General features: G+C 48.1%; 1 long non-coding RNA gene across 1 annotated transcript; it reads left to right on the forward strand.

Annotated features, from left to right (window-relative positions):
• The first annotated feature begins 2,087 nt into the window (after window positions 1-2,087).
• Window positions 2,088-5,231, forward strand: LOC135260456 (uncharacterized). Its single transcript, XR_010331575.1, has 3 exons — window positions 2,088-2,601; window positions 2,771-2,841; window positions 5,105-5,231. It is a non-coding gene; the product is annotated as an uncharacterized LOC135260456 (long non-coding RNA).
• Window positions 5,232-19,588: the final 14,357 nt, after the last annotated feature.

The following is a 19,588-nucleotide window of genomic DNA, read 5'->3' on the forward strand; positions in this document are numbered from 1 at the left end:
CTGATCCCATATCACATCCACAGCTCATGCATATTTCAGCAGCTGTGGGTGCTTATGGTCACACCTTCACTGGGGTCTGGGGTGGGCTGTGGGGCTCGTAAGCTTTGGGGATGGGGGGTCCCCCCCACACGCACACACACACACTCTCATGCACACACACACGCACACACACACACACACACATACACACAGCACCATACACTCACACACAGGCACATACACACCTATACACACACAGGCACATACACACACACACACACGCACATACACACACAGGCACACACACACACACACACACGCACACACACACACTCTCATGCACACACACACACACATACACACAGACACAGAGGCATGCACACACACTCACACACACACACACACACAGGAACACAGACACAGAGACATTCACACACACTCACACACTCACACACACACACGCACACACGCACAGACACACACACACATGCACACACGCACACACACACTCTCACGTGCACACACACACGCACATACACACAGACACAGAGGCATGCACACACACTCACACACACACACAAAGACACACAGACACAGAGGCATGCACACACACTCACACACACACGCGCACACACGCACAGACACACACACACATGCACACACACGCACACACACACGCACATACACACACAGGCACATGCACACACACACACACACACACACAGGCACATACACACCCATACACACACACGCACATACACACACAGGCACACACACACACCACACACATACACACACAGGCACACACACACATACACACACAGGCACACACACACACACACGCACACACAAACACACACGCACGCACACACTCACACACACACACACTCTCATGCACACACACACACACGCACACGCGCGCACACACACAGATGCACAAGAGACATGCAGAACTTATTAACAGTAAAACAGAAGAGCAGGTCCCTCAGCAGGGTGACCCGAGCTCTTAAATATTAATGAGGCCGGTAAAATGCGGCTACGGTCCAATCAGACTGTGAGCAGTGGTGGGGGCAGGGGGGGGGATCTCAGACTTCTCAGAGTCTCTGCCACGTTGGGCTGAAAGAGGAAGCAGAATGTCCCATATCGCTGCGTGTGATGTGTGTGTGGCAGTATGGTTAAGCGTCATTGGCTGTGTGTGATGTGTGTGGCAGTACGGTTAAGCACCATTGGCTGAGTATGATGCGTGTGGCAGTATGGGTAAGCACCATTGGCTGAATATGATGCGTGTGGCAGTATGGTTAAGCACCATTGGCTGTGTGTGATGTGTGTGTGGCAGTATGGTTAAGCACCACTGTTTATTTATACACTGGCCTTAGAGTCAGAAAACAGATTTCTTAAAATCAGGATGTCATCAAACAGTCAATATATGCAACAATAATCCGTAATTCCAGCCATTCTGTATTGTTGTTTACTTCTGATATATACTGCAAGGTAAATAAAAATAATCACGTGAAAAGTGGAAAGGGACATAGCACATCGAAAAAATAATGAATACATAAACATCAATCGAATCGTATCTTACTGATTACACTGATAAAATGATTTGGAACTCAGCAAAGCAATTGCAAATTAAAGAGGAAAATATTTAATCATTGAAAGTATGAACTGGAGAAAATACAATAAAAGTTCTAAAAGTATGAAAAGTCAGCCTGTGGCACATTTTTAATGAACGGAAAATATGGGGTATATAACATATTAGGGGTAAATCTGAAAATATGTGCCATAATTTTCTTCTAGGATTAAAATGTTACTTTTCTTTTGTATTAAACTCTAAAAATATTGAGTACAAGTCACTTTTAATCAGTGTTACTGCTGTCCCACCCTGTGAGTTTTTAACACAATATACAAGTCCGTGTGTGCTTTGGTGGCTGGCCAAGGGCCGCTGGATTGATGTTGTTTTTGGCTCTCGGAGAGCTGAGGGGTCATTTTTTCAGTCCCCGAGTCTCCGCGCGCTCTGCGTCCAGCGGGCCAGTAACAGCTCAGGAGATTTCCTCATTTCCTGTTCCTGTCCACGCTAGCCTCACGCGGCTTGGATTGGAAGGTGCGCGTTTATTCATCACCTCCAACCTTCAGCCAGGTTTTAACATTCATGTGAGCTCCTCTGAACTGGGAGGACTGGGACTGGTACACTGGAACACTTTGAGCCTAGTTATCCTAAAAAAAACTTTTTTTTTTTAAAAAGGACAAATTTTTGTCTTGCTGGCACAGTGTTGCTTTAGTGCTCTAAAGGGGGAACTTCACCCTAACATTAATGTTTGGTCTCCTCACTGAAAAGATCGCAAAAAATAGATGCACCCGGTACAACCTGCAAAACATATATATGTAATTGTTCACCTTCGGTACAAAGTATTATTATGGAGGGGGAAAATGTGTGCACCAATCCAATCAGACGATATCTCTTAGGCGCAGTTTCTGCCAATCAAAGACAAGATTTAAGAAACAAGGGGCGGAGCTACACAGAGCAAGCAGCAGCTCTGCAGATACAGCTGATCTGGACTGAACGCTGGAGTTACTGCTGATGTGAACTGAGCCAAAAGCACAGGATTTAAGGGTTCAGCTCAGGTGAGCCGACTGACCTAATCCTCCCCTGTGCAGGAACCCTGCACCACATCCAACAGGCTGCTAATAACTATTTATTTGACCTGTATACTCATACATGCACATATGTGTATTTTGCATATGAAGGCAAAGGTCATTCATTCATCCATTCATTTATTCTTTATTTCTTTAGTGGGATGTGATGTGATCTTGGGCTGACAGGAACATTTCGGCTTTTCCCGCTCAGTCCTCTGGTCTGAAATGGTTAAGTATTTATTCACAAGGTCCTCATTTATTTTCATGTTGTAAGATTTTGCTAGCTTTGCAAAGGTAAAAAAATGTGGTGGATTTTGTTTTAAGAGAATCAAGTTTGAATCGTACTTTCATTGCTTTTGAACAGTAAATAAAGACAGGATTACTATGCTTTCAACAAAGTGTGTGGATGCGTCAGTGAGAGATATTTGTTTTAAATAACAGACTATGTGGAATAACTGAGGGTGTCTACTGGCTCAGCTTGTTATTAGTCTGCACCATACACTTTTATACATACAACCTTATATTTACCCACAGGATTATAGTCATTCTGAAAGTAGGATAGACAAAATTTCATCTTTGAACATAAAGTATTTGTAGATAAATGATATCGTTTTTGTATTATGATCAGTTATAACTATTTTATGATAATCAACGCATGGAGGACTGTGAAGGAGCATAGTCTACGCTGGGTTTGTATAGGAAAATGCGTTTTGTGATTTTAAAAGGCCAGAAATGATTATTTTCAAAATGTGATTTAATTAACATCCCCAGTCATTGTTTTTGGAGTGGAGTTGACTTTAGACGTCCAGCTCGGGGGTCGACATTTAGGCATATACGTTCCCATGGATCAGTTACGGCTCGCCTCAGCGTTTGGGTTTATTTTGGATGAGAGAGGTTTGATGAATTCCACCACTATCCCAAGAATTATATATTTGGGGGAAAAAAAAAAACATTGGAAGGTTGAAAGTTTTGGCTCGGAGTCACCTTGTCAGTCCTTTTGGAAGTAAAAAATGAATATAATGCATTTGAAATCGATACAACTTTCAAAATAACATGTTATAATAAAATGCAGTTAGATTTACATTTATGCAGCCATTTGCTTCTGAAAGTATTGCATTCTTTATCTCCCTCTTGCGCCTGCTATGGCTCTCAGATTTATGATGTAGTATTTCATATTTTATATGTATATTTTATATTCATATTTTATATTAATCTTCGGTTCTGATGCCCCGCTGTTGCCTCTGCTTATTTCCTAGGCTTTTAAGGAACACTTTCATAATTTCGCTCGGGATAAGGACATTCTACTCCTTAAAAGCATTTTTGCATTTAACTGCTGTTAAACTGCAAAAATACTTTTAAGGAACTTTTAAAATGGTTTTAAATGTCTGTGTGTCTTAAAACAAGATACAGAAATAATTTCAGTCACCACATTAAAATCTGGTGTTTTATTCCTCATAAATAGAAATATTAGTACATATTCTTCACAAAAAAGTTTTTGGTTTTCATTTCGCATTTGATCAGTGCTAAAGGTAATCCCTGTTAAAGTGAGGCACACTGTGTTTGTGTTACACATTTTACACGTGTTGTTCTAAGAGAAGCTAAATGCACAGAGATAATGAATGCTCCGGTACCAGGGGCTTGGGTTGTGAGATAAAAACGACAGTGCAAAGTAAAATAGACCACCTGTCACATCACTCAGGGTGCAAGGACCCTGGCGCTGTTTGCCTTTTCCTCTGTATAAACAGAGGACTTCAGACTGCCCTGGTGGCTGGCTGCAATCTGTCCCTACAGTGTCTGTAGGGTCCAGCTTACATCTGCCCCACAGAGTCTGCAGGGTCCAGCTCACATCTGTCCCCACAGCGTCTGTAGGGTCCAGCTCACATCTGTCCCCACAGCGTCTGTAGGGTCCAGCTCACATCTGTCCCCACAGAGTCTATAGGGTCCAGCTCACATCTGTCCCCACAGAGTCTGTAGGGTCCAGCTCACATCTGTCCCCACAGAGTCTGTAGGGTCCAGCTCACATCTGTCCCCACAGCGTCTGTAGGGTCCAGCTTACATCTGTCCCCACAGAGTCTGTAGGGTCCAGCTCACATCTGTCCCCACAGCGTCTGTAGGGTCCAGCTCACATCTGTCCCCACAGCGTCTGTAGGGTCCAGCTCACATCTGTCCCCACAGCGTCTGTAGGGTCCAGCTCACATCTGTCCCCACAGCGTCTGTAGGGTCCAGCTCACATCTGTCCCCACAGCGTCTGTAGGGTCCAGCTCACATCTGTCCCCACAGCGTCTGTAGGGTCCAGGCAGTTTCAGGCCAGAGTCTCTGTGGCTTAAAAAAGACTGTCACCTCCAAAAACTTTCAACCCCAGCCAACTCTGCTGCCCCCTTTCATATCTGTATATTATTTGACTCCTGGTGTTATTATTTTCTCCCCCAAGTTTATATTATCATAAAATTTCCTTTTCGTTTATTTTCAATGACATTCTGGACCTTTGAAGCACCCCTCAGAAGTGATATAGAGGCTTTCTGCCCCCCGAGAAGAAAGAGGGGGAACCTTCAGGACCGGCGTGTCTCCCCAGAAGCCTCTCTTTCCCGCATCGATTGGCCCTCATTTCAATCCCCGAGAAAAGCTCCCTGTGTCACTTTCACAGTCTCTCACTGGACCACTATTATCATCTCAAAAAATAAAGATTTTTGTTTCTGGTGGCAACTTTCTTGCGCCTTTTAGCTTTTCATTTCTGACAAGTGTTGATTTATTTTCAGCGCGTCTCTACAATAGGCCAAAGGGACAGGGCTGATACTGCCGCTAATATTTATCTTGGATTTTTTAACCTTTTGATCACCATTGTGGCAGTTGTGTGGACTCTACAGCCAATCAATGAAAGCACAGAGACTCTGGAACTCCAGCAAACACTGTGGTTACACTCTCTTGGATTTGAGTTTGGACCCCTGCTAAAGATGCCAAATTGGTGAGTCGCCTTCACTCCTTGGAAATGAGGTGTGTGGACCGGTCTCCTTAGGCTGAGGACCAGCCCTTTGGCCCGGGAGCTGAAACACTCTCGCGCAGCGCCACATTGCGCCTGTGCAGGGCTCTCATTTCAGACCGACGGGTCTGGGTTCTAACGCCCAGAGCCATTTCATACATACAGTCCCCGTTCAGGGAGCCCCTGCTTCAGGTTTCACCAACAGCAGGACCTGTGTGCTTTATAACACTGATTCACCACTATAATCAGCAAGCACTGAACTCTACAGGCAGCCAGTGTCTCACCCGAGTACACATTTGAGCATTTTAATCTTGTACACAAAGCTGCTTCTAGCTGTTGCTCTCTCTTTTGCTTTGTCTCTTGTGTGTAAAATTGCATCATAAAAAAATCATTAATGAAAACTCTCTGAATCATCATTGTTTGATATTAAAATTGAAGACTTGATTTTATTTTTAGTTCAACTCAGTTTTATACTTAATTATTACTCAATTGTAATGCGTTCTAGAACAAGAAAAAAGCTCAGGAAATTAACTTGTATCCCACAAATGTTTTAGGAGAATTCTGTGACATGTTCATAGTCTTATGAAAACAACATCTTCATATTGGGACAGACAAACAGTGGGACGAAACATGTTAAATCATCCAACATACTTTTTGCCTTTCAACTAAAATATACTGGCAGACATAAATAACGCGCGGATCTACCCTCGTAGCTGAAAGTGCATGCAAATCAATGACACAGATGGTAAATTACTAACCAATGAGATCCAGCATGTTTCACAGAAGCATGAACTCCTGCCCTGGTCTCTGAGAAATAGAGAGAGGAATCTGGCCAGGTTTCTGAGACAGAGACTGTAAGGAATGCAGCACGCTGCTTTTGGGATGGTGGGGCATCACAATGCCAAAAAATGGGCGGAGCTTCAGTTGGTTGTCAATCACAACCTTGCTTTGAACCAATGAAAACATATCAAGTCTTGACAACAAAGTGCAGTGATTGGTTTAAAATCAGTGTGGGTTACCGGTGGCTCCGCCCATTTCAGAGGCACGGTTTTTTGTTCTCTCATCAGTAACTTGACATTTAATAATTAACCTACATTAATAAATTTATAATGAGCCGTATTCCAGAAAACTGTGCCCTCAGCCCTCAGGACGTGGGCAATCAAACTGCAAAACTATCGGTCATTAGTCAATCTGTTAACGACTCTTCTTTTTTTTACAATTTTGTGGAGTCACATTCGAATATTAAAGTTTAAATATGAATAACTCTTAACCCCCTATTGACACGCAGGTAAGATTACAGGATTTCTGCACAATGAACCTTTTCCATCCGTGGTGCTGAAGATTCACTGGGAAAGCAGATTTAGAGTCTGGAAGGTTCTACCCTCTCTTTCCAGGGGCATCATTAAGTTCTCTCAGGCTTTCTTGTGCGAGCAAAGTAAGCGGGTCTACTAGGCAGGTGTGTATGCTTGGACTACATGTACATTGTACATTAAAGGTCATATATTAGCTATGTACGACCTTTGACCTTTTGAGTTTTATTAAAGTATGAGTTCAGAAGAGAAACTGCAACACAGAAGCAGGTTGAGATGACAGCTGAGTGTTTCTGCACATCACTCCTTCCCCTCATATCCCAAAAACAGATGGTGAAATTATTTTGTGAGCCAAAAACAGCAAGTCAGTAGATGTTGAAGAAGAATGCAGTATACTGTACATATAAAAGACATTCAGACACAGGTGAAGACAGTACATTTTTACAGAAGATTCAGTTTTATATTTGTTGAGTGCAAAAAATGTAAAACAGGTGACGTCTTTATTTATGCAGAGATTTTTACAGATGTTGTGGACGGATTAATTTCCGGTTCTGCATTTCCATTTCAAGTGGTAGATAAGACCCTGCAAAGAATTGTACAGGAAAAAAAATATTCAAAAAAATAAAGAGTGGAAATTGAAAGGTTGAGGCATTTGTAGTGTTGTGTTTGGATCCAGAAGCATGCTAGCTGTGTGCTAACAGCAGGGGCATTATGGGGTACAGGGGTACAGGCTGTGTGCTAACAGCAGGTGCATTATGGGGTACAGGCTGTGTGCTAACAGCAGGGGCATTACGGGGTACAGCAGCAGGCAATGCGGAAGCAGACTGCAAAGCCTTCTGGGAATAATAGGATGGATTCAGGGAAAAAAAAAGTAAAAAAAAAAGTTGCTCTTCCTCTACTGGCTGCCGTATGTTGTGACAGTGGAGGTATGTCTGATTCACAGACCGTCAGGGACACACAGAGGAGAGACAGACCGGTGAGACAGACCTGTGGGACAGACCGCTGAGACAGACCTGAGAGACAGACCTGTGAGACAGACCGGTGAGACAGACCGGTGAGACAGACCTGTGAGACAGACCGGTGAGACAGACCTGTGAGACAGACCGGTGGGACAGACCTGTGAGACAGACCGGTGAGACAGACCTGTGAGACAGACCGGTGAGACAGACCTGAGAGACAGACCTGTGAGACAGACCGGTGAGACAGACCTGTGAGACAGACCGGAGAGACAGACCTGAGAGACAGACCGATGAGACAGACCTGTGGGAAATCCTCACACACTTCAAGCAGCCAGCTGCAGGTTTGTCTGTCAAAAGTATTAAAATCCCGTTAAAAAAACAAAACACAACAAAAACGAATTCACAGGTTTTCACAGCTGAGGCTCCGCCTGCCAACAAAAGTAAAGATCGAGTTGAAATAAACAGATGAAAACAGGAAGGTGAGAAAACAGAAGCACAGCCAGCACCAGAGCAGCGATTCCCCGGGTCCAACTGAACACCACGTCCACACACCTGAGCAGACCGGCTTGCATTCTAACCAGGTGACATGACTGCCCAGTTTATAACGTTATAGCCGCAATCGTTCGGCGCGGTCGGCAGACCTTGTGTATTTGTCTTGTCGATGGCGTGCAGATGAAGCGTGCACAGCCGGACCTTCTCTGGATGTGAGGCACAAGTGTGCGGGCACGTGGGGGGGGGGGTAGGTTGATTAAGTTAGCACAGCTGGGGCATCTCTGACCCCGTGGGGAGCGTAAGAAGAGCGGTTTCACAGACACGCCGCAGACCCTGCATCGCTGGAAAGCACCCACGGACGGGAACCACGTTTATGGATGTGTCTGTCTCCAGGATCTCCCCGTGTAAGGGCTGTGTCACGCTAACCGCCCAGCGTTCTGACATCTGGAAGCTCCTCAGCAGAGCCCAACCCTGCACTGCTTTTACCGTTAAAATCTTTACTGGAATTGAAAATATAACATGTATTCTCTTTTTAAAAATCATTTTTAATGGGATATAATAGTGCAATAATAACTGGTTGTAATATTGCATTAGAATAAAATATTTCTAAAAACAGAATAGAATCTCAATCTCAGTTTGTGTAAAAAAAATTACTTTTTTTTTCAGGGCAATTTTCACAAACACAAAAGCAATATTCCCCTCAAACAACTGACTGGCTTCTATTGCAAACATCTGCCTGTTATTTTAATTAAAAAATAACAAGTGCTATTTTTTTTTTACTTCAAAAATGCTAATGAGCAAGTTTGTTGTAGTGATTGCGAACAGTTAACTTGAGTTGAACTTTGGTTGAAATTGCAACATCATTTCTAATTTGTGTCAATAAAGTTCAGAAACCTCTGCCTCGATATGGACAGTTAAGGCAGGGAGAAGGTGAGGCGTTTGTTTTGGCTTCAAACGGCTCGATCAAAAGTCAAACTTCAAACAGGGCATCACACGCTGCTCAGCTTCCTCTGATCTGGAGGAAGTTTTGATGAAATACGTCTGATCACTGGACTTGGTCTGAATCTCTCAAATTCCACCTGCGCAAAAATGTTACCTCAAATGTTTTAATGTTTTTAATATTGTTGATTTTTGTGATTTTTTGGGGGGATATCAATGTCAGATGTTTTCCTAACTGCTTCATCCAAATTAGACATCTAACCTGTTAACTGCTAATGCACACACAGACAGCCATGTCTCATGGTCTCCCTGGCCATGCAGTCAATGTGTTTATCAGTTACCACGCTCTCCAGGTTAAATTTATATCATGGAATTTCAAGCATGTGACTCAAACGGCGATAAACTGAGCCATTCATTTCTGAAGGGTATTAAAACCAAAGAAAGTGGCTGTAAACATTAACAGAATATAACTGCTGTTATTTTGCTGTGTTTGAGTTCACTGCTCAGCATAGACGCTGTGCTCTGCACACACACACCTGCAGTAGAGGTCCTGAAATCCACCCCCCATGGCACCCCCCAGAGGCGGATGTGGTCTCGCTCTGATTAGTCTCCCGGGCCCGTGCTTGTTTAAGGAAACCGCTGATTCTGACAAGGTGGGTTTGCACACGCTTAAAACAGCAGAGTATGGGCCAGGTGTGCTCACAGGGGGGAGGGCCAGGTGTGCTCACAGGGGAGAGGGCCAGGTGTGCTCACAGGGGACAGGGCCAGGTGTGCTCACAGAGGGAGAGCCAGGTGTGCTGACAGGGGACAGGGCCAGGTGTGCTGACAGGGGACAGGGCCAGGTGTGCTGACAGGGGACAGGGCCAGGTGTGCTGACAGGGGACAGGGCCAGGTGTGCTGACAGGGGACAGGGCCAGGTGTGCTCACAGGGGGGAGAGCCAGGTGTGCTGACAGGGGACAGGGCCAGGTGTGCTGACAGGGGACAGGGCCAGGTGTGCTCACAGGGGGGAGAGCCAGGTGTGCTCACAGGGGGGAGAGCCAGGTGTGCTGACAGGGGACAGGGCCAGGTGTGGTCACAGGGGGAGAGCCAGGTGTGCTGACAGGGGACAGGGCCAGGTGTGCTGACAGGGGGAGAGCCAGTGTGCTCACAGGGGGGAGAGCCAGTGTGTCTCACAGGGGACAGGGCCAGGTGTGCTGACAGGGGACAGGGCCAGGTGTGCTGACAGGACAGGCCAGTGTGCTGACAGGGGACAGGGCCAGGTGTGCTGACAGGGACCAGGGCCAGGTGTGCTCACAGGGGGAGAGCCAGGTGTGCTGACAGGGGGTAGCCAGGTGTGCCACAGGGACAGGGCCAGGTGTGGTGACAGGGGACAGGGCCAGGTGTGCTCACAGGGGGGAGAGCCAGGTGTGCTCACAGGGGGGAGAGCCAGGTGTGCTCACAGGGGACAGAGCCACGTGTGCTCACAGGGGACAGGGCCAGGTGTGCTCACAGGGGGAAGAGCCAGGTGTGCTCACAGGGGACAGGGCCAGGTGTGCTGACAGGGGGTAGAGCCAGGTGTGCTCACAGCTCGTATGGACGTTTCCTTACGCAGCTCAGCTACACGCTTTCATGTGTTTAAACTCTTAAGCTAATCCCGCCTCCGTTCTGCTCTGGGTTTGGCAGGACGCACCTCCCAGCTGCAGGTTTATGGGGGCTTGTGTGACACAACCTGAGACGCTCTACTCCTGAGGACCAGAGCACTGCCCCCCCACCTTCTGACCCCCTCCCCACAGAGGAAGAAGCTGTGTTTATTCTGCCACAGGTTGCCACGCCCACAAAAAAATGAAGATGAAAGAAATGCACCTTTTCCAGACAGGCTGGCTCTCCAAAACTCCAAGAGAACGAGTGAAGCCCACAGATAGAGAGAAGAGAGGAGTGTGTTTGTGAGTTCGGGGGGGGGGGAGTTACCTTTTTTCTTTAGGGGAGGGAAGTTGTTATTAAAATTGATTGTGTTTTAATACTTTTGCAAAACAAGTTATTTTGCTATGCAAATAAAGCACATTTGAGAGAGAGAGAGAGAGAAAACTAACTTGAACTGGACCATAGAGTGTGATGCACAGATACATCTTCAGGAGGGGTTTGAGATCTGCTGTTTAAGGGTTTTCTTATGGAACAGTATTGATTACCCAGACAGTGAGCAGAGAATGCTCTTGTTTTTATTCTACTTGTTAAACATATGTATCATGTCCATAAAACACCGTCAAGAAGCAGCCCTTTCTGAGTGTACCTGACTGCTGTACTGACAGAAAGAAGACGTGTAGGAACTTGCTATAGGGAGCCAGGGGTGGCCCAAACCTCGGCTGTGATCCTGCTGGTGCACCCTTGAGCAAGGGTCTCAGCCCGAATGACTTCCCTATACATACCCAGCTGTATAAATGGATTGTGTATATGAGCGTAATCTGTGTAATCTGCTCTGGATAACAGTCCTCGCAGAACACTGAAATTAGATATAAGAGAGGAATTATCTCTTTTGTGACCCTACACATTTTCTCTTGTCATGTGCTTCCACAAACAAACTCGCTGGATTATGAATGAGACACTGACAGCAGCGTTGCCGTGGTGATTATGAGAGATACAATAATATTTTGTGTATTACATAACGCATTGGTAATACTAATAACAACATTACATAAGCATTTAGGGCCTGTTCCATGAGAGAGAAGGAACTGCACAATCCTACAGGGAATAGCATTGAAGAATCCAGTAATCCCAAATAAAATATCATCCGTATCCGTAGCATGTGGAATATACTTTACAGTATTTATTCAATTACAATATTACTGCATGATAAATTGTAATCAATGTAAAAATAAGGTAACCATAACGTCCAGGGGAGACTCGTCCATATTTTTTATTATTATTTAATATTTGTAATATTTTTTTTCAGATGTTTGAGTAAACGTGTTTATTGTGCGTCTGGCCCCTGAGGGCCGGTGCCCTCTTCCAGGAGCAGCTTACGGCTGAACCCCTTTTTCTGGCTTACGGCTGAACCCCTTTTTCTGCTCGCTGCGCTGCGTTAATCGCGATGCAGATCCGTTTGTGTAGTTTCTGTAGTAATCTTACAGTCTCTGCACTGACCTTACCATCTGCTACCCACCTGCAGTATGTGATGCTTCTGTGAGAACTGCTGGCCAGAGGAGGACTGGTTTCCACTTTAGGGGACGGCCTCTTTCTGCATCCTCCTAAGACTTGGCAAAATAAAAAAAACAAAGTTACAAGTGTCTTGAATGACAAAAATCATTTCCAGTGAAAATATTTTCAAAAATATTGTTTTATTTGTATTCAGGGTCCTCTGTAGTGTAGGTTTCAGCACAGTGAAATATATATGCTTCTTGTGACTGAGAGCAGAGACTCATGAATGTGGTCTCAGGTTTCAGGAGGTTATGCCACCAAGGGGGGGGTTCCTTGCCATGATGAAATATGAAAATCAAAAATCACGTGAAGCTCGCACACTGAAATTTAACTAAATAGCTAAATAAATAAATCCTCTGGCTGACAGGAAAGGGAGGAGTGGTGCGGATGAGTGTGCGTCGGGCCCCTTCTCTTCCTCTCTCCTGCTCCTCCCAACGCGCGTTTGTTTTTCTCATTTCCAAATGAAAGAAATGGAGAAGGTACTGGGGAACCATTAACGGGGAAAAGAAAGCGGAAAAGAGAGAAAAGAGAGACTGTGAATTAACTCAGCACATGTCGGAGTTTCCATGCAGGAGTTATTAACGCACTGAAATGCACAGTAAACAGGGTCAGTGTGCTGAACGCCGCTGGGGCAGGGTGTGCCCGTCCGGCTGCGGGGTGCTCAGCTCCGGTAAACCGAGCGGAAAGGACGTACGAGCGGACCACGTCTCCAGCAGCTCCTACAGGCGGACCACATCTCCAGCAGCTGGTACAGGCGGACCACATCTCCAGCAGCTGGTACAGGCGGACCACGTCTGCAGCAGCTCGTACAGGCGGACCACGTCTCCAGCAGCTCGTACAGGCAGACCACGTCTCCAGCAGCTCGTACAGGCAGACCACGTCACCAGCAGCTGGTACAGGCGGACCACGTCTCCAGCAGCTCCTATGAGCGGACCACGTCTCCAGCAGCTGGTACAAGCAGACCACGTCTCCAGCAGCTCCTATGAGCGGACCACGTCTCCAGCAGCTGGTACAGGCGGACCACGTCTCCAGCAGCTCCTATGAGCGGACCACGTCTCCAGCAGCTGATACAGGCGGACCACGTCTCCAGCAGCTGGTACAAGCAGACCACGTCTCCAGCAGCTCCTATGAGCGGACCACGTCTCCAGCAGCTGGTACAGGCGGACCACGTCTCCAGCAGCTCCTACAAGCGGACCACGTCTCCAGCAGCTCCTACAGGCGGACCACGTCTCCAGCAGCTCCTACAAGCGGACCACGTCTCCAGCAGCTGGTACAGGCGGACCACGTCTGCAGCAGCTGGTACAGGCGGACCACGTCTCCAGCAGCTGGTACAGGCGGACCACGTCTCCAGTAGCTCCTACAAGCGGACCACGTCTGCAGCAGCTGGTACAGGCGGACCACGTCTCCAGCAGCTCTTACAGGCGGACCACGTCTCCAGCAGCTGGTACAGGCGGACCACGTCTCCAGCAGCTGGTACAGGCGGACCACGTCTCCAGCAGCTCGTACAGGCGGACGTCTCCAGCAGCTGGTACAGGCGGACCACGTCTCCAGCAGCTGATACAGGCGGACCACGTCTCCAGCAGCTGGTACAGGCGGACCACGTCTCCAGCAGCTGGTACAGGCGGACGTCTCCAGCAGCTGGTACAGGCGGACCACGTCTCCAGCAGCTGATACAGGCGGACCACGTCTCCAGCAGCTGGTACAGGCGGACCACGTCTCCAGCAGCTGGTACAGGCGGACGTCTCCAGCAGCTGGTACAGGCGGACCACGTCTCCAGCAGCTCCTACAGGCGGACCACGTCTCCAGCAGCTCGTACAGGCGGACCACGTCTCCAGCAGCTGGTACAGGCGGACCATGTCTGGAGCAGCTGGTACAGGCGGACGTCTCCAGCAGCTGGTACAGGCGGACCACGTCTCCAGCAGCCCGTACAGGCGGACCACGTCTCCAGCAGCTGGTACAGGCGGACCACGTCTGGAGCAGCTCGTACAGGCAGCTGCATCCTGCAGTTCACAGCTGAGAATCTCTCATCATAGACCCGAGAGCTGTGCCTGTGTGCTCGCTGTAAAACCTGTGATAAAGTCCATTTGATAAAGTCCATTTGATAAAGTTATTTAAGGCAGCTGTTAACGGGCGGGCCCTGGGTCAGTGTTTGTGATCGGTGGCCTCCTGGGCAAACGGAGATTCTGCTGGATTCTGCTCTGGATCCAGCCGAAGCTCAGCGGGTCCACAGCGAGGGCCAGAATGTGCTGCTGAACGTGCTGTCCTTCACATGAGACATTAAACTGAGGCTCTAACTGAGGTCCTTGAAGATCCTGTATAAATTCCAGACAAAATACGGTCTCCTCATCCAGCCCTCTGTTCATCACCCCTACATCTGCTCTCTTGCATTTCTGAGCTATTTTGATTCCTCCAGTTCCCACTGCAAAAGGCAACTGTTTAGCCAGACTTGACTATAATTCTTACAACATTTTCAGAATATTGGATGCTCTCTGGAACAGGGAGGGGGAAGCTATTAGGTTTGCTTAACTATGTTTGTGTGTGTGTGTGTGTGTGTGCATATGTGTGTGTGTGTGTGTGTAGGAATGGGGGCATGTGTGTATCTTACCAGAAATCTAGCAGGAATTTGACGTACCAAATGTTTGGAATTCCATGTTTGCAGTTAGTGCGCACTTGGCAGACTTGTAAATGAAGATTAAAAAGTCAGTTTCAGGAGTTTCAGCCAATCAGACGTTCATCATCAACAGAACATGATCCATTACCGTCCTAAATGCAGGGGTCATGGGGTCAAAGGGTCATGGGTTTCACCCCCCCACTACCCACAATGCCCACACCTCCGATGCTGATCTCATCCTTAGATAGGAAACGGAAGCTCCTGAAGCCAAAACACCCCCTATTCAGTCTCACTGTGTGTGGCGGGCCTTCTTTCATCCCCGGCCAATCAGAGCGCGCCCCCATCAAACAATGACACACGGTCACACGGTTTCCTGCCCCCACCCCCCCCCCGCACACCCCTGTTACCCTCCATGTGTGAGAAAGCACAGAATGCCACTATCTACCCCACGCATCAGGAGAGCAGGACTGTGTACCCCATCAATCTGAGGCCTAACACACTATGCACCCTGCTCCTCGCTGTGCTCCCCCTTCCCTCAGGTGTGTGTTCTCCTTTCTTGGGCGTGGCATCAGTCAGCAGTGCACCTACAGAGGAAGTCTGGGGGGGGGGGTGTGGGTGTTACACCTCCCTGTCTAACAGAGCAGGGAGCAGACATGATGACAGACCTCCTAAACGCACCTGCATGCACACACACACACACACACACACTCACACTCACACACACACACACACACACACACACACTCACACACACACACACACACACACACACTCACACTCACACACACACACACACACACTCACACTCACACGCACACTTTAAACCGCTCAGCGCTGGCCCAGATGGGAGCAGAGAGGCTGTGTGGAGTATGTACCCTCTCAGCACCAGGCTGTTACAGCACTCTCAGTTACAGTGATCAGCATCTCTAATACTGAGCGGGGCCACAGAAAACATCTTTAATCTTTTATCTTATATTTCAGCTAGGGCGGAGAAGGTCGGGGGGCCGAGTGAGAGGCAGCAATCCTCCCGCTGCTGTCACTTCCTGACAAATGACTCCTCGCGTTTCGCATTCAGAGTGTAAAATACCACACACAAGATGTCCGCCGCCCTGGCGGGGCCAATCCCCTGCTTCAGCAGTCACACCGTGTCACTTCCTGTCCCGCTCACACAGATTTATGCACCTGACACCCAGCCATGAACCCCCCCCCACACACAGGCCTGACGAGCAGCAGGCCGGGTCCAGGATCACACGGATGTGAGAAAACAAGGAAACAGAGACACACGAACCGCTCGCGGGGGCCATCTTGGCTCCTCGTCTGCCTCTGAGCTGCAGGGAAACGCATGCGTCGCTGTGAGCCAGGAGTAAACCTCTGCCACCCGGGGCAAGCCGAGCAGCTCAACGGCCCACGAGCCCTGCGTCACAACTCATTATTTAACAACCAATCACATCAATGTGCAACGGCAAGTCTAAGATTAATGCAGCGATTTTTTTTTGTCTCACAATCAAATGCAAATGTGTTTTTTTTTCTCTCCACAAACACAGTCAAGAGAGGATGGCAATCATTGCCATCGACTCACAGCAGTTGCATTTTATCGTGAGACAAAGTTCTGGCCCTGCTTTTGCGTGGTTTTGCGAACAATAAATTTGTTATTAACTTTCAAACCCAGAGCACTTGTTTCAAATATCAATATTTTCACTGTAGTGGGGCAGATTCTGGCGCCCAGAGGCTCTATCACACAGTGACAGAACAAATCCCATTTTAACTTCAGCACCTTAACTTCAGTTTGCTCCTGAGGGACAGAGACGGTGTTAAATGCTGGTGTCAGAGTGGCGTGTACGGTGCCTTATTTTCATGGTTAGCGGTCGTGTGCAGCGCCAGGCTGGGTTTACAGCTGACACACGTCTGAGAGTGTGTGAGCGCCTCTGATTGGGCACAACGGTGTCATGTGATCTCTGACTCACACGCGGATGCAGCAGCATGCAGCGAGGTGTGATTTATGGAGCAGACCCGATGACATCTTTACACGGTGCGGAAAATGCGCTGTTAGGCATGGCACCCTCCCCCCACCGCTATCCCCCCTCCTCCCCGCTCTCCCCCCCCCCGCCGAGTGCGGGCCCGTGCGGGTCTGCCCAAAACCGGGACAGCTGCCGGAATGTTCTGGGGGCCGGGCAGCGGAGGGAGAGAGAGGCCGCGGGGTGGCCAGGCGCCAGCGGCTGGCGTTTCCCAGAAGGCCGAGGGGGGTTGGGGGGCAGACGGACAAGCGGTCATCGTGTCAGGAGTTCAGCGTGGCCACGAAAATTAGAGAGGGAACAGAGCCCGGGTTTGACAAAACAAAACATACAAACAACAAAAACAAAAATAAAGTAAATTAGAGTCCAAGCCAGCCTTGTGGGTGAATCACCTGACACTGTTACCATTTCACTGCGTACACTAAAGAACAACGTGGACCGGCTGTCCTTATGGATACGGAGTACAGAGGAAAATATATCACATAAAACTGCCCAATATATGAGTAAATATTCAAAGGAGCACTACTGATTATTCTTATGAAAAAGTCAGAAGTATGCACATATTCTTTTTACAAAAGTGTCCGACACGTTTGGAAGCGCTCTCTCCTCATCCCACGGAGAATGAATTCTCTCCATTTCTATCCTCTGCTCACAGTCCAGCCGATTCACACATTCATACAAACACGGAGGGAGCCCTGCCTCTGGGATTTCACCTAAATTCCTGGATTTAAATTTTTAATTCTGAAAGGACTCAGGAAAAATTAAATTATTTTAAATAAAGTCAAAATATCATTTTTTTAAAAAATCCTTCAAGAACAACAAGCCGTCACATGTTCATTCAATCGTTTCATGTACCTACAGTAATCATTCATTATTTCTCTTAGTTCTGAGTAGTATGGAGCAGGTTAACTGGTAAAGGCACAGCACAAAACACTGTTCCCACAGCAACACAAGAGACCGCCCAGTACACCCAATAAATTAGTGACATAACGCACGGACCATTTCTGTATAATAATAATGTTTTACTGCACATCCCTTCTGTTCGTTGCCACAGTGGGAATAGTTGGCAAATATCAACAACTCCCCTTCACCACGAGCTGAAAGTTTACATTCGCTCACGGTCCCTACAACCAGACAGCTGTGTCCCTACACCCAGACAGCTGTATCCCTACAACCAGACAGCTGTGTCCCTACACCCAGACAGCTGTATCCCTACACCCAGACAGCTGTGTCCCTACACCCAGACAGCTGTATCCCTACAACCAGACAGCTGTGTCCCTACAACCAGACAGCTGCATCCCTACACCCAGACAGCTGTGTCCCTACACCCAGACAGCTGTATCCCTACAACCAGACAGCTGTGTCCCTACACCCAGACAGCTGTATCCCTACAACCAGACAGCTGTGTCCCTACACCCAGACAGCTGTATCCCTACAACCAGACAGCTGTATCCCTACAACCAGACAGCTGTGTCCCTACACCCAGACAGCTGTATCCCTACACCCAGACAGCTGCATCCCTACACCCAGACAGCTGTATCCCTACACCCAGACAGCTGTATCCCTACACCCAGACAGCTGTATCCCTACAACCAGACAGCTGTATCCCTACAACCAGACAGCTGTATCCCTACAACCAGACAGCTGTGTCCCTACACCCAGACAGCTGTATCCCTACAACCAGACAGCTGTATCCCTACAACCAGACAGCTGTATCCCTACAACCAGACAGCTGTATCCCTACAACCAGACAGCTGTGTCCCTACACCCAGACAGCTGTATCCCTACACCCAGACAGCTGTGTCCCTACACCCAGACAGCTGTATCCCTACACCCAGACAGCTGTGTCCCTACACCCAGACAGCTGTATCCCTACACCCAGACAGCTGTATCCCTACACCCAGACAGCTGTATCCCTACACCCAGACAGCTGTATCCCTACACCCAGACAGCTGTATCCCTACAACCAGACAGCTGTGTCCCTACACCCAGACAGCTGTATCCCTACACCCAGACAGCTGTATCCCTACACCCAGACAGCTGTATCCCTACAACCAGACAGCTGTGTCCCTACACCCAGACAGCTGTATCCCTACAACCAGACAGCTGTGTCCCTACAACCAGACAGCTGTGTCCCTACAACCAGACAGCTGTGTCCCTACAACCAGACAGCTGCATCCCTACACCCAGACAGCTGTATCCCTACACCCAGACAGCTGCATCCCTACACCCAGACAGCTGTGTCCCTACACCCAGACAGCTGTATCCCTACACCCAGACAGCTGTGTCCCTACACCCAGACAGCTGTATCCCTACAACCAGACAGCTGTGTCCCTACAACCAGACAGCTGTGTCCCTACAACCAGACAGCTGTGTCCCTACAACCAGACAGCTGTGTCCCTACACCCAGACAGCTGTATCCCTACACCCAGACAGCTGTATCCCTACAACCAGACATCTGTGTCCCTACAACCAGACAGACAGCTGTATCCCTACACCCAGA

Source organism: Anguilla rostrata, chromosome 8 (genome assembly GCF_018555375.3).
Source record: "Anguilla rostrata isolate EN2019 chromosome 8, ASM1855537v3, whole genome shotgun sequence".
NCBI classification, from domain to species: Eukaryota; Metazoa; Chordata; class Actinopteri; order Anguilliformes; family Anguillidae; genus Anguilla; species Anguilla rostrata.